This window comes from Gobio gobio, assembly GCF_949357685.1.
Source record: "Gobio gobio genome assembly, chromosome: 2".
Lineage (NCBI taxonomy): Eukaryota > Metazoa > Chordata > Actinopteri > Cypriniformes > Gobionidae > Gobio > Gobio gobio.
Window position 1 is genome coordinate 41,930,154 of NC_137098.1, and position 13,058 is coordinate 41,943,211.

Here is a 13,058-nt window from a genome sequence, read left to right on the forward strand (position 1 = left end):
TGTTTTAAGGATCACATGATTAGTTATGTTTTACAGTAGTAACAGTCAGTGTTTTGGAAACAATTGTTGTCATGGTAAATGTTTGTGGAAAAGTAACAATTTGAATGTGATTTATAAAAGAATAGAACTAAAATGGCTGAACTAGAAGTTGAAGGCTTATTTATTGTCCGTTATGGACTATTTGATATCTCAGTGGATCTTTTCCATTGCATGCAGGACTTTATTCAATGAGACCAATCCCAAATGGAAAACTCCAATACTTTATGAATTACTGTATGTGTAATGCATTATATAGAGTTGGTGTACCGTGGGTACCGCCTCTATTAATTGTTATCTTCCAGTCAGTCATTAATCTACACCTTGCACTTCACACTCCGGTTACTCAATGATCATAAGTCATCATGATGACAGACTTCTGTCCATGTTTATATTGCTGTCATTACTTGGATTGCTTCAACTGTTTGTGATATGAATTAAACTGCTTCAAAAGTGTACTTCACCCAAAAATGACAATTCTGTCATTTACTTACCCTCATTTTGTTAAAACCTAAGTCATCTGTTCATCTTGGGAACACAAATTAAGATATTTTTAATATCCTCTCATCGTTTTTGTCCATCCACAATAATCCACAGAAACAAATTCACTCTTCATAAAAGTGCAAAAAGACAACATTAAGGTAATCTATAGGAGTTGTGTCAGGCAAGCATGGTGGATTGCTTATATGGATTTACTTTTAAAATGTTAGTTGCGTGGATGGATACTTTTTTTACTTTGGATGGACAAAAATTATATTTTTAAATTATCACTTCATCTGTGTTCTGAATTAAATGATGAAACTAATCTCATTTTTGGTGAACTATATCCGTGTTGACTAAAAATGAAATCAGCAACATGCTCTCTAACCACATTTTCCCTGAACCAAAAGATATTCAATTAATTAAGTTTTAATGGCGGTACTTTATTAAGGGCATTACATGTCCATAAGCACATCTTCCAGTGTTCCAGAGAGGTCGATTTTCAAATTGTATGAGGTACCCTTTTTGAACGAAGCATGTGGAAGTACTGTTGGATTGTGTATTCTGGTTTGTCGTGGTGTTAGAATTAGGTGTAGTGGGTGTGGTTGTGGTTTGGTAGGTTTTTTAAAGTGCAGATGGCCTGACTTTGATATGTGCAGCAGCTTGTGGAGCCCAGAGCAAAGTACAGCCGACAAGCCTTATCCTCATTTATAGTAATGTTAGCAGAGTGTTTGCCATAGTCCATTCTAGGGCTGTAATCAACCAAAGAAAATCTTGGTCGACTGAAGTCCTGAAATTTTCGACTAAAAATCGACTAAAAATGACGTTAGGAAAAAAAAAGTTAAATTAATTAGCTGCGCACTGTGCGCAGTACTTGGTAGCCTTGTTGTCTGCATAAATGAATTATAAATAAACATAAAAAACTGGTAGGCTATTTGCAGTATATTAAATAGTTTTTGAGCTGATTATTTTGCACTGAAATGACACACGAGTCTGTCAGCTCTGACAGCATTGCATCACGTGCACCTGCGCAATATCATAGCCTATGATTTCCCAAAATATAGTACTATTGTCAACTAAATATCATCACAAGAACTTTTGAGGAATATGCAACATAATTTAGACAATTGTTTTTGTCATATGTATTATAATAACTGACAGACAGTATAATTTCAGCCGCTCTGTGCAGCTCGAACAAAGGATCAGCTGAGCTCAGCTTCGCGGCTGAGACACAAATAGACTATTAACTTAAAGCTTTTACTCTTAAACACAAAAGGCACGTCCACTTTAATAAAAAATGAATATTTATTAAACAAGCCAGATCAAGAGCAGAAAAAACGCTCTCACAATTAAATAAATAATATAAGTTACAGAAAACTAGCCTTCTTCAATCTGTCTCTCTTCTCCAGTGGGTTGGGCTAATCCAAAAGTGAAAACAATGGGGGTGTTTTGAAGACAGACTGTTACCTGTGAAACAGGGGTGCTCTGAAAACACCCCCATTAGCAATTAGTGCTTTCCACCTGATGAAATGAACGCGGCGCGGCAAAACTGATGAAATGAACGCGGCAAAACTGATGAAATGAACGCGGCAAAACGGACAGTACAGATCCACTTTTGCGGCACGACTGAAGCGTGGTGTTGTGACGCTTCCCCTCATGTGTATGTTGATCGGCGTTCCTCAAGTTTACCGCTATGGGTGTGCGTTTGAGCCAGCGGGGAATGAAAAAAAAGGACCGGCGAGAGACTTCTCTTCGCCAGTTGGTTGGGCTAATCCAAAAGAAGTGAAAACAATGGGGGTGTTCTGAAGGCAGACTGATACCTGTGAAACAGGGCTGCTCTGAAAACACCCCCATTAGCAATTAGTGCTTTCCACCTGATTAAATGAACGCGGCGCGGCAAAACTGATTAAATGAACGCGGCAAAAACTAATTAAATGAACGCTGCAAAAAATCGACCAATCAAAATTTTGGTCGAGCCAGAACGTATCGACCAATAATCGACTAATCGACTGGGAGATTACAGCCCTAGTCCATTCCTTTGTGATTACTCTAGTCTTCACCTTACAGACCTTCTCACCTGACCCCCTCTCACTGTTTTTCCATTTTTCATATGAATGAACTCGTGTCAGCTCCATCTTTTAGACGTGCATTAATGTACAGATTTACGCGTAGGTCGGCTCATGCTACAGTTTTGTATTCAGAGAGCATGTCTGAGATGCCTTTAAGATTTTAATCTTGTTCTGTAGAGGGATCATTTGTTGTGGGTTTTAGAAAACCAGGGTTGGAAATGTGCTTCCTTCCTACAGCAAAGAATATTTCTAACCTACACATCATAGAAATATTTTGTACACGTGTTAGCTGGAGGCTAATTTCCCACTATAAGCCTTTTCGCTGCTCTGTTCGGTGGTGTGTGAGAAGAGAGACAGATGGTTTTATGTCTGAATCTGTGTGTGTGTGAAGAGATTTTTCTGTGTTTATTTTTTGTGTGTTGAGCAAGTTCCTTCCCTATTCTACCCAAAACAAATGCTCCCCCTCCCAGCTGACACACGATCCCCATGTCTGTGATGTCACAGGGCTTCTAGCCAATCAGAGTGAGCTGAGATCCTTTCATCTGCCTGACAGCTATGCTGCAGTGAGAGGAGAGGGGAAATCCTCTCTCCACGCTCAGTTGTGCTGCTGCTGAATTTTTTATGTTGGCTCTTCTGAATGATTTTTTTTTTCTTTCTCTTTTCTTTTAAGTGTACGGTGAATTCAGACTGGTACAAACTGGTAAAATGTTTTTTTTTAATATATATATTTATATATAAAATAGATATATTTATATATAATCTAAATAATATAAATGTACACAGTATATAGGCTACATGCAAATATTTCTTAAATATATACATGTGTGTATTCAAATATACATAATAATTATACACAGTACACACACATATATTATGTAACCATATGTTATATCGAGATGAATCGTTTAACGTGTATTATTAGGCACGTTGATTTTCTGATCATATTTTTTTTCCAGGCACATTTGACCAATTTCAAACCACAGTAATCCTAATAACTACTATTGATTTAGTATTTAATAATGTATAAGTGATATATAATTGTTCATGAAGGCTGGAAATGAAAATCACCTTATATTGAGGTGTGCAGAATTATTAGGCATGTTTTCTTTTACAGATAAATTGAGCCAAAAAAGAGATTTAACTCAGACTGAAAAGTCAAAAAGTATTAAATTTACATTTACATTTATGCATTTAGCAGACGCTTTTATCCAAAGCGACTTACAACTTGGGGATACAATAAGCGATTGGTCGTGAAGAGTCGAGTGAGCGCAACAAGAGCCTGAAATACTTGGTCCGTGTACATTTCTCAGTGTAGCACAGGCTAGAGTAGGGCGGGAAAGAGGAGGAAAAGAGGAAAGGAAAGGTTTTTTTTTTTAATTTTTTTTTTAGGAGGTTAAATGCCCATGAGAAGGATGCAATACTAATGCAATACTAGACATTGCAGTTAAGGCATGACCATTGGACAGTGAAATGCTCGTTGGGTCAGCAGGATCTGACAAAAACAGGTGGTGAAGAAAAGACACCTGTTAACTGCAAAAGAATTAAGAATTAAGGTGAAGAATTAAGGGTGAAACCATCAGGAACCCTTTAGTCTCCAGCGCCACCATTTTCCAGAGCTGCAACCTACCTGGAGTCTCCAGAAGTGCAAGGTGTCAGGATCTCAGAGACTTCAGTTAGGTAAAGAATCCTAAAAAATGACCCCCACTAGATAAGAATCACAAGCTGAAGTGTTGTAAAATACATGAAGAAGGTTTTTTTATAGGCTTTATGGACAGATAGGTTGAGAGTGACTCTTGAAGGACCAGCACCACATCCTCTAGTACCACTGTTTGAAGAATTCATCTTCCAGAATCTGGCAGTACGTTTTGGGAGTTCATTTTTAGTCCATCTCTGCAAAACGGACTTCAGGATGGACTAAAATGAACTCTCAAAACGTACTGGTCTTTCAAGAGTCACTCTCAACCTATAAAACCTATAAAGCCTATAAAAAAGCAGGCTTCATGTATTTTACAACACTTCAGCTTATGATTCTTATTTAGTGGGGGTCATTTTTTAGGATTCTTTACCTAACTGAAGTCTCTGAGATCCTGACACCTTGCACTTCTGGAGACTCCAGGTAGGTTGCAGCTCTGGAAAATGGTGGCGCTGGAGACTAAAGGGTTCCTGATGGTTTCACCCTTAATTCTTCACCTTAATTCTTAATTCTTTTGCAGTTAACAGGTGTCTTTTCTCCGCCACATGTTTTTGTCTGACCCTGCTGACCCAACGAGCATTTCACTGTCCAATGGTCATGCCTTAACTGAAATGTCTAGTATTGCATTAGTATTGCATCCTTCTCATGGGCATTTAATAATTTTTGACTTTTCAGTCTGAGTTAAATCTCTTTTTTGGCTCAATTTATGTGTAAAAGAAAACATGCCTAATAATTCTGCACACCTGAATATAAGGTGATTTTCATTTCCAGCCTTCATGAACAATTATATATCACTTATACATTATTAAATACTAAATCAATAGTAGTTATTAGGATTACTGTGGTTTGGAATTGGTCAAATGTGCCTGGAAAAAAAATATGATCAGAAAATCAACGTGCCTAATAATTCTGCACTCCCTGTATGTATGTAAGTGTGTATATATATATATATATATATAAACACACCATCAAACGATTCATCTCGATATATAACATATGGTTACATAATATGTGTGTGTACTGTGTATAATTATGTATTTTTGAATACACACATGTATATATTTAAGAAATATTTGCATGTAGCCTATATGAAAATAAAGCCATCTTTTACTCACCCTGCTGTTGTTCCAATGCCCTATGTCCTTCTATCTTTTTCAGACCTTAAAAGCAGAAATTTTTAAAAACTTTACGAAAAAGGATACAAAAGTATCACGCAATGAGACAGTGAGACGCGCGCCATATATGGAAAGTGTTCAGGAGGCATCCTTTAAGGTTTTGTAAGACAGAAACAAATGTTATTCAGTCAAAATACTGAGCTTGGCCGTTACTCTGTGCACGTTCCTGTGAGTGCGTGCGAGCCATCAGTTCATACTTACTATAACCCGCACGTGTCATGGTACCCAGGATAAGCACACACACACACACACCATTTTGAGAAATCAGGCTCAATGGAAACAAACGCGACTCTCGTCTTCTCTATAGGGTATATGATAAGAAATAAAATAAGGTAAATTATTAATTCAAACAGAATTCTGTAGTTCGAACAACTAGGGCTGGGCAAAAAAAAAGAGATTTTTCGATTAATCGTTTTTTAAAATGTGGTCGATTCAAAATCGATTGTCAAAGGCCACAAATTTAATTTTTTTTCATATTTATTTCAGCAAACATTGAACATAAGATTAACGTAAATCTAATTACTAGTCTTCTCCACTACATGTCAGCCTTTTATTGGCCTTGCGCAATGTTACAAAGGAGCGAGAGGCACACGGCCTGTCATTCATTCATTCAGTGGTTAAATGGCGGCTTCCGGTGCGTTGACGTTTGTAATGCTGAGGTGAAATCATAGACTGTAAAAAAATATGGACGTAGTGTCCGTGACGTCACCCATTAGGATTCTGAAGAGCCGTTTTGAATCTTGTCAGCGCGCGTCACTCTCGGATAATAGAAAATGGGCAAAGAGGCGGGACGTGGGTGGAGCTGAGCTGAGGTGACGCGATGACTAACAGACATCAGATAAATGGATATCCACCTGTCACTCAAAGTAGCCATGCCCTTAATTTTGCAGGACTTTAAAGATTTATATAATGTAAACGAATGAGTTATAAAAAAAATCACCCCCCTCACAGTTGTCATGAAGGGCAAAATTAGCCGTATAGACCAAAACCACAATTTGTACCAGTCTGTAAACGTGTTTTTCTGCTGCAAAGTTGGGCATTTTAACATGGGGCTCAATGAGATTCTGCTCCCTTCTGGAGCCTACTGGCCAGTCGATGAATTGCAGTTTAAGTCACTTCCGTATTGGCTTCAAGAGAAACTGCGGGAGGTTGCCGCTTGGGTGAAATGCTACAAATCTACATGAGACATCACCCAGAAGTTGCAACACCAGAACAGCCGAGCACACAACTGCTAAAAATTGATCACATACATGCGAATGCTTGCCTTGCATTATGATCATCGTATTAAACTTGAGCGTTCACTTAAGCACGTACGTTAGCCATTAAAGACATTTTCAAATCAAATAATGATAAGGCCGAATGCAGAGAAAATCGAATGCGACGAATCGACACATTCCACGCAAATCGGATAATTTACGTAATCGATTACATTGACGTATAATTCCAGCCCTACCTCAGTGCTTGGTCTTTTCTTGAAGAGCATTGAATCGAGGCTAAGGATATGTTTTTTAAACAAAGACGCTGATTTGTATTCAGTAGGTGTTGCTAAACAGATGGTGGCCTGACTTCATGTCTTTGAATAGTTTTGATCATGTTGAAACTTTAAAGAATTGGGAATTATATAATTTTCTTGTAAGGATTTTCACTGCATTCAGGTTTCAGTAATAATTATAGTAATTTGTTGTTTTATTTATTACAAAACATTAAGCAAGGTTCCTTCTGGCTGATGCGTTTCCTATTATAGCTCTGTTATGTGCAGTTGAGTCACATATTCATCTATCACTGTCATTAGGTCAACCCGTTACCATGGGTTATGAGGCAGGCATTGCAAGTTGGTTGAAGGGCGCTAAATGCAGTAGAAATCCATCTTTCAGTGCCAGCACATGGGGCTTCCTGAGAGGCTTTCAGTCTTTTACTGATTCTGTCACTAGCACTAGATTTGGAGTTGTGAGAATGTGTCATCAAAGTCCCTTTCAAGGAAAGTCTGTTCACTCGGCGGCCTTATTTGCAACGCCTCCGGGCAGCTATTTCAGGCATCCAGTCTTATCTATTTGAATGGGGTTATCCTGAAATCTCAACTGCTTGCCGAACTCACGATTAAGTAACATTTTAAATCAGCAACAAAATCTGACATGAGCTGGCCAATAAATGTTGTTTCTAATGCTGGTTTCTATGGGAACCGGAGCTTTTAACAGCAACTGCAAGACACAATTACTTTACCAATCAGTGGTTGACTCTTTTTTTATTTGGAAGGCGGGGCGTATTCCGCCATATTGCGTGTTGCAGTTTGTCCCATTCATAAGTAATAGAGCTCCGGAGGTTGATGTCACGCAGCCTAAACTCCTCCATTTTGCCAGGTAATCAAGGGAGCGCTAGAGCGGCTGTAGCATTGGTATCTATAAAGTCATTTAAAACCAGACTATTTAAACCTTACTATTTCAACTTGATGGACAGCTGATGTGCGCCAGGATGCCAGAACAGGCGGGGGAAAGCAAAGGGGAAATAATTTTATCGTAGTAAGTTGTTGAAATGCTGTGAATTTCAGTTTGTTCTTCATTCTTAACTATTTTTGCCTCACATAACTAATGATAAAAAAATAAGTTCCCATTAAATACGATACTTAATCATGAATAACATGAGTGCTTTTATATATAAGTAACATTCAGAAACTGTGGCTATTTGAAACAAAATTAAGGATCAATAAATAAATACTGAAACAAAAAATTAAGAAATTATATTTATTGATTATGACTGATTTTATTTGACATGTACAACATGGTTGAAGGGGGTGGAACAGATGCACACAGCGGCGTGCTGTTTTGGACGGGTTCATGTTAACCGCTTACATATAACGTTAATCTAATCACATGTTTTCTCTTAAAATGTAAGCAGATGTAGGCCTATATCTCAGCAATATCATATACGTGTAAAGAATTGAAGTCTGTCATGAAAAACAAGAGCGTATTGATGCAGTTCAGTCTGTCTGTTATTCTATCTGTTAATGTTACCCCTGATCGGAGGCTTCCATAAATATTTAGTTTATATTTAGGCTTCAACTAAGTTTAATGGTGCAACACAAAAATATTTAGTAGTGCATAAGTTGTAACTTAGTGCCCATTTACGTCAAAACTAGGCTAGTTGTAACTTGCGCACAGCTGGTGCAACAGGTGTACTGACAGGAAAGCTATCCATTCCTTTATTGATACACGTGAAAAGCACTGTGGGGGTATTATAGGGATCTGTTATGTTTAATCTATTAAGTTTTGCTATGTACAAGTCTATGTCTTTTGAATTAAAGGGTTAGTTCACCCAAAAATTTCAATTCTGTCTTACCCTCATGTCGTTCGACACCCGTAAGACCTTTGTTCATCTTCAGAACACAAATGAAGATATTTTAGTTGAAATACAATGGCTCAGAAAGGCCTCCATTGGCAGCAACGAAATTTACACTCACAAGACCCATAAAAGGTACTAGTGCTATCTTTACAAAGTCCATCTCACTAAAGTGGTTTTACAATAATTTTATGAAGCGACAACAACAGTTTTTGTGCGCAAAAAAAAAATCAAAATAACGACTTTATTCAACAAGTTCTTTTCTTCCGCCTGGGCCTTTAACGTGAACTCACGAAGCACCACGACGCATGCGCGAGAATATGACGTAGAGCCGGCGTTCTGACCTGACACATGACCCGGAAGCGAGGAGCTTTGTTTACAAGCAGAGGAAGACGCGCCGTATCTAAGCTGTTGAATTCTACATTGATCGTGCTTTAGGTCTTGGCGTAGTGGTCAAAATGGGGCTAAAGTGTGCATTTCCTGGATGCCTGAACGCCGGCGCTACGTCATATTCTCGCGCATGCGTCGTGTTGCTTCGTGAGTTCGCGTCAGAGGCCCAAACAGAAAACAAGGACATGTTGAATAAAGTCGTTTTTATTTTATTTTTGTTTACAAAAACTATTGTCTTCGCTTCATAAAGTTATTGCAGAACCACTGTAGTGAGATGGACTTTGTAACGACTCTTTAGTACCTTTTATGGGTCTTGTGAGTGTAAATTTCATTGCTGCCAATGGAGGCCTTTCTGAGCCATCAGATTTCAACAAAAATATCTTAATTTTTGTTCCAAAGATGAACAAAGGTCTGACGGATGTCGAGCGACATGAGGGTAAGTAATTAATGACAGAATTTTTCATTTTTGGGTGAACTAACCCTTTAAAGTGCGCAGTGAACTATGTTGCCTTGAAACTCATGCTGGCGCCGGCTGTTCCTGCCTGCCAAAATGGCGTCGTAAACAGAATGGGTCACGTGACATCCAGAGCTCTATAGGAGTGAACTGTCTTTGTATATCTATTAAGGGTGTAACGGTACACGTATCCGTACTAGGCATGTGCCGGTATCAAATTTTCATGTTGCGATTAATTGCTGAAGCTTTTATCACGGTATACGGTATTATCACGATATTGAAATAAGTTGCAAAAAAAGTGTTGTCATACTATAAACAGGTTAAATCACTTTCTTATAACAAAAGAACCAAACATTTAAATACAATAAAGCAATACACAAAAATGTATAAATTAAACAAATATTTAAAACAGATTAAAGTGCAAAAGAATTATAAAGAACAATAGGTATGCTGAAATGTACATTTAACTAAGATTAATACATGCTTTAGAAGTATTTTTCATTGTCAGTTTGTTAATGAATGAACTAATGTTAAATACTGGAGCCTTGTAAAGTGTGTGATTGAACAACAGTCAGAACATATTCAAACAATATCTAGGGCATGTAATTTAGTCCAGATTAAAATATAAAATTCAAGTATGAAAATGAATAGCCTTAAGTCTTTAAGTATTATGTATTAGGTTAGGTGATTACTGGGGAAACGGCTGCATTTCTGCTGTTCCGTCAGCGCCCTCTGCTGTCGAAGAATGAATGTGCACTTCAGCACGTCTCCTCATTCCGCCATGTGCTCGGCTCATGCACGGTCTATTTACGTCAGTGCGCGTTCCTCTTTGACGTGTTGTTCATTTTAAACGGTTGATGGGTTAAGTATTCTTAAAATTCATTCTAAAAATCTGAATAATTCGTAATAAATAATTATTCACGGTGTTTTGAAGTGCCCACGATAACAATATTGTGCATGTTCATTATTGCGGTATATCGTATTACCGTTTACCGGCACATGTCTAATCCGTACCGAACCGTTTCGGTACAAGGCTCTCGGTTCGGTGCGCGTGTGTACCGAACAGTTACGAATGCAATCTTTAACAGTTAACAGTCGGCTTGTTTTAAGCACGGAACACACTTCAATCCTAGTTCCCACTCAAACATATTAAGTATTCAGTCCATTTTATCACGAAATTCAAACGATAAATGCCGTTTTGACGCTCTTTAATGTGACGACTGATCACTGTATAGGCGCGCCAATTCAAGTGGCCGCGGCGCGTGCACGCGAGTGAACGCAATCATCTCTTCCAGAAGAATATATGTTGAGGATAACACTTACAGAAACGTATCATATGTCATCGCTCAATCAGTGTTTCAATCGTCAAACAGCTTGTAAACAATGTCACGCAGCATCATTTACCTCAGAAGTCATTCTGTGTCCACAGCTGTTAATTCACTAGTGAAATAAACTCTTTCACTAAATATATGCACTATTATTATATCATATATATATATATATATATATATATATATATATATATATATATATATATATATATATATATATATATATATATATATATATATATATATATATATATATATATATATATATATATATATATATATATATATATATATATATATATATAAATAAATTCTACTTAACCTGTTAGTAATGTCTTGATTATTTAATGCTATGTTTGGATAAATCTGTCATGACAATCACTAAGATTATATTTCAACAACGAATTGGAGAAAAAAACATAATTTTATAATTAGATTTAGGAGTTAATGCAAAAACTGCCTTATGTGAAGTTTACATGTTTGCACACAATGTGTTATTTGAGTGTTGATTATCCTATAACTAAACATGAATATCAGCTGAATATGGGCTCATAGTTTGGGCTCTGTTGTTAACCTAATATTATAGTAATAATGTGCAAGTAAGGGCTCCCTATATAGTTTACAGCATTATCTTTAAGAAACTTTTAGCTATAATTTAATTAATTTAAGGACAGACACAATTTTTTTCAGTAAACCACAGTTTAATAAAAAATAAATAAAAAGCCAATTTGTAAAACTGCTATACCGAACCCGTACCGAACCGTGACTTCAAAACCGAGGTACGTACCTAACCGTCAGTTTTGTGTACCGTTACACTCCTAATATCTATAGTCTTTGCTTCACAGATATAGTCTGTGCTAGAGGAATAACTATCCCAGACACCCTCACACACACGATTAGACCTCTCATCAAGAATTCATCCTCGTCACAAGGGCACTTTCCTAGGGTGGTCGAAATGATCAGGATGATGTCAGAATGTGTTGCTCGTGTTGCTCTTGTTTTTAGACCAGTGGCAGAATGTTTGGAATCTGCATTGGTGTCTCAATGACATGACGTGCATATTTTTCTGTGCCAGTGCATTATTTCCTTTTAAAATGATTTCATAAATTCATGACACATATCGCTTTATTCTATAAAACCTATTTAGTTTGAATTCATTAATGGTACATTTAAATAATTGCCTACATATTATTTTATGTTTTGTTATCTTAAACCCCCAAAATGTCAGGTGGTGCAACTGTCCGAACAAATTAACAAACTTAGAAAACAATTTAAAATGGTGTCTTAATAAAAAAATTAAAAACGAAATCTTATGGCATCATTTTAGTTTAGAAAATTTTTGTATAAACACATTTTATAAATATCAGTATTTGTAAAGCTTTTGAGAATATACAAATTGCTGGACTAAAGTTTTTCTATTTTCTCAAATGTCATGGTGGCACAACTGCAACATGGATTGACAAGGTAATAACCATAAACATAATCCATTATCCAAAGGAGCCCAACTGATGCAAAAATATGCATTACATCTGTTTTGAAAACAAAAACAAAAAACATTGACATTGGAAACTTAAGAAACACTTGGCTGTTGGTAAACTTCGTATTCGTTTTAATCATGCCAGAATAAATGCTTACCTGCTGCAGTCGTCATTTACTCACCCTTTCAAATAGGGTAGTTTCAGATCAGTACAACTTTTTCTTCTGTAGAACATATTTTGATATGTCTTATTATACAATGGAAGTGACCCAAATTGTTGGGTTAGCAGTATTCTTAAACAATATATATATAAATTCTTTTATGTTCTGCAGAAGAAAGTAAGTCGTACGGTTTTGGAATGACAAGAGGTTGAGTAAATGATGACAGAATTTTCATTTTTGGGTGAACGATTCCTTTAATGATCAAAGTGCAGCATGACAAGATGTGAATAATGAATGTATATTTGTTGATGGGAAATCATTTACAAAGATTCCATAAATTATATTAAGACTTGCCAAAACCAGTAAAACAGTGACAAATAAATGTAACTCCCATTGTAGGACCCTCAGTATCTTAAAATATATTATAAAACAATATATTGTACTGGTAAACCTTCTGTT

At 36.8% G+C, this 13,058-nt stretch overlaps 1 protein-coding gene across 2 annotated transcripts in view; it reads left to right on the plus strand.

Annotated features, from left to right (window-relative positions):
- Window positions 1-13,058, plus strand: part of tent4b (terminal nucleotidyltransferase 4B) — a 48,779-nt gene that overhangs the window by 1,340 nt on the left and 34,381 nt on the right. The gene's annotated exons all lie outside the window — the stretch shown is intronic.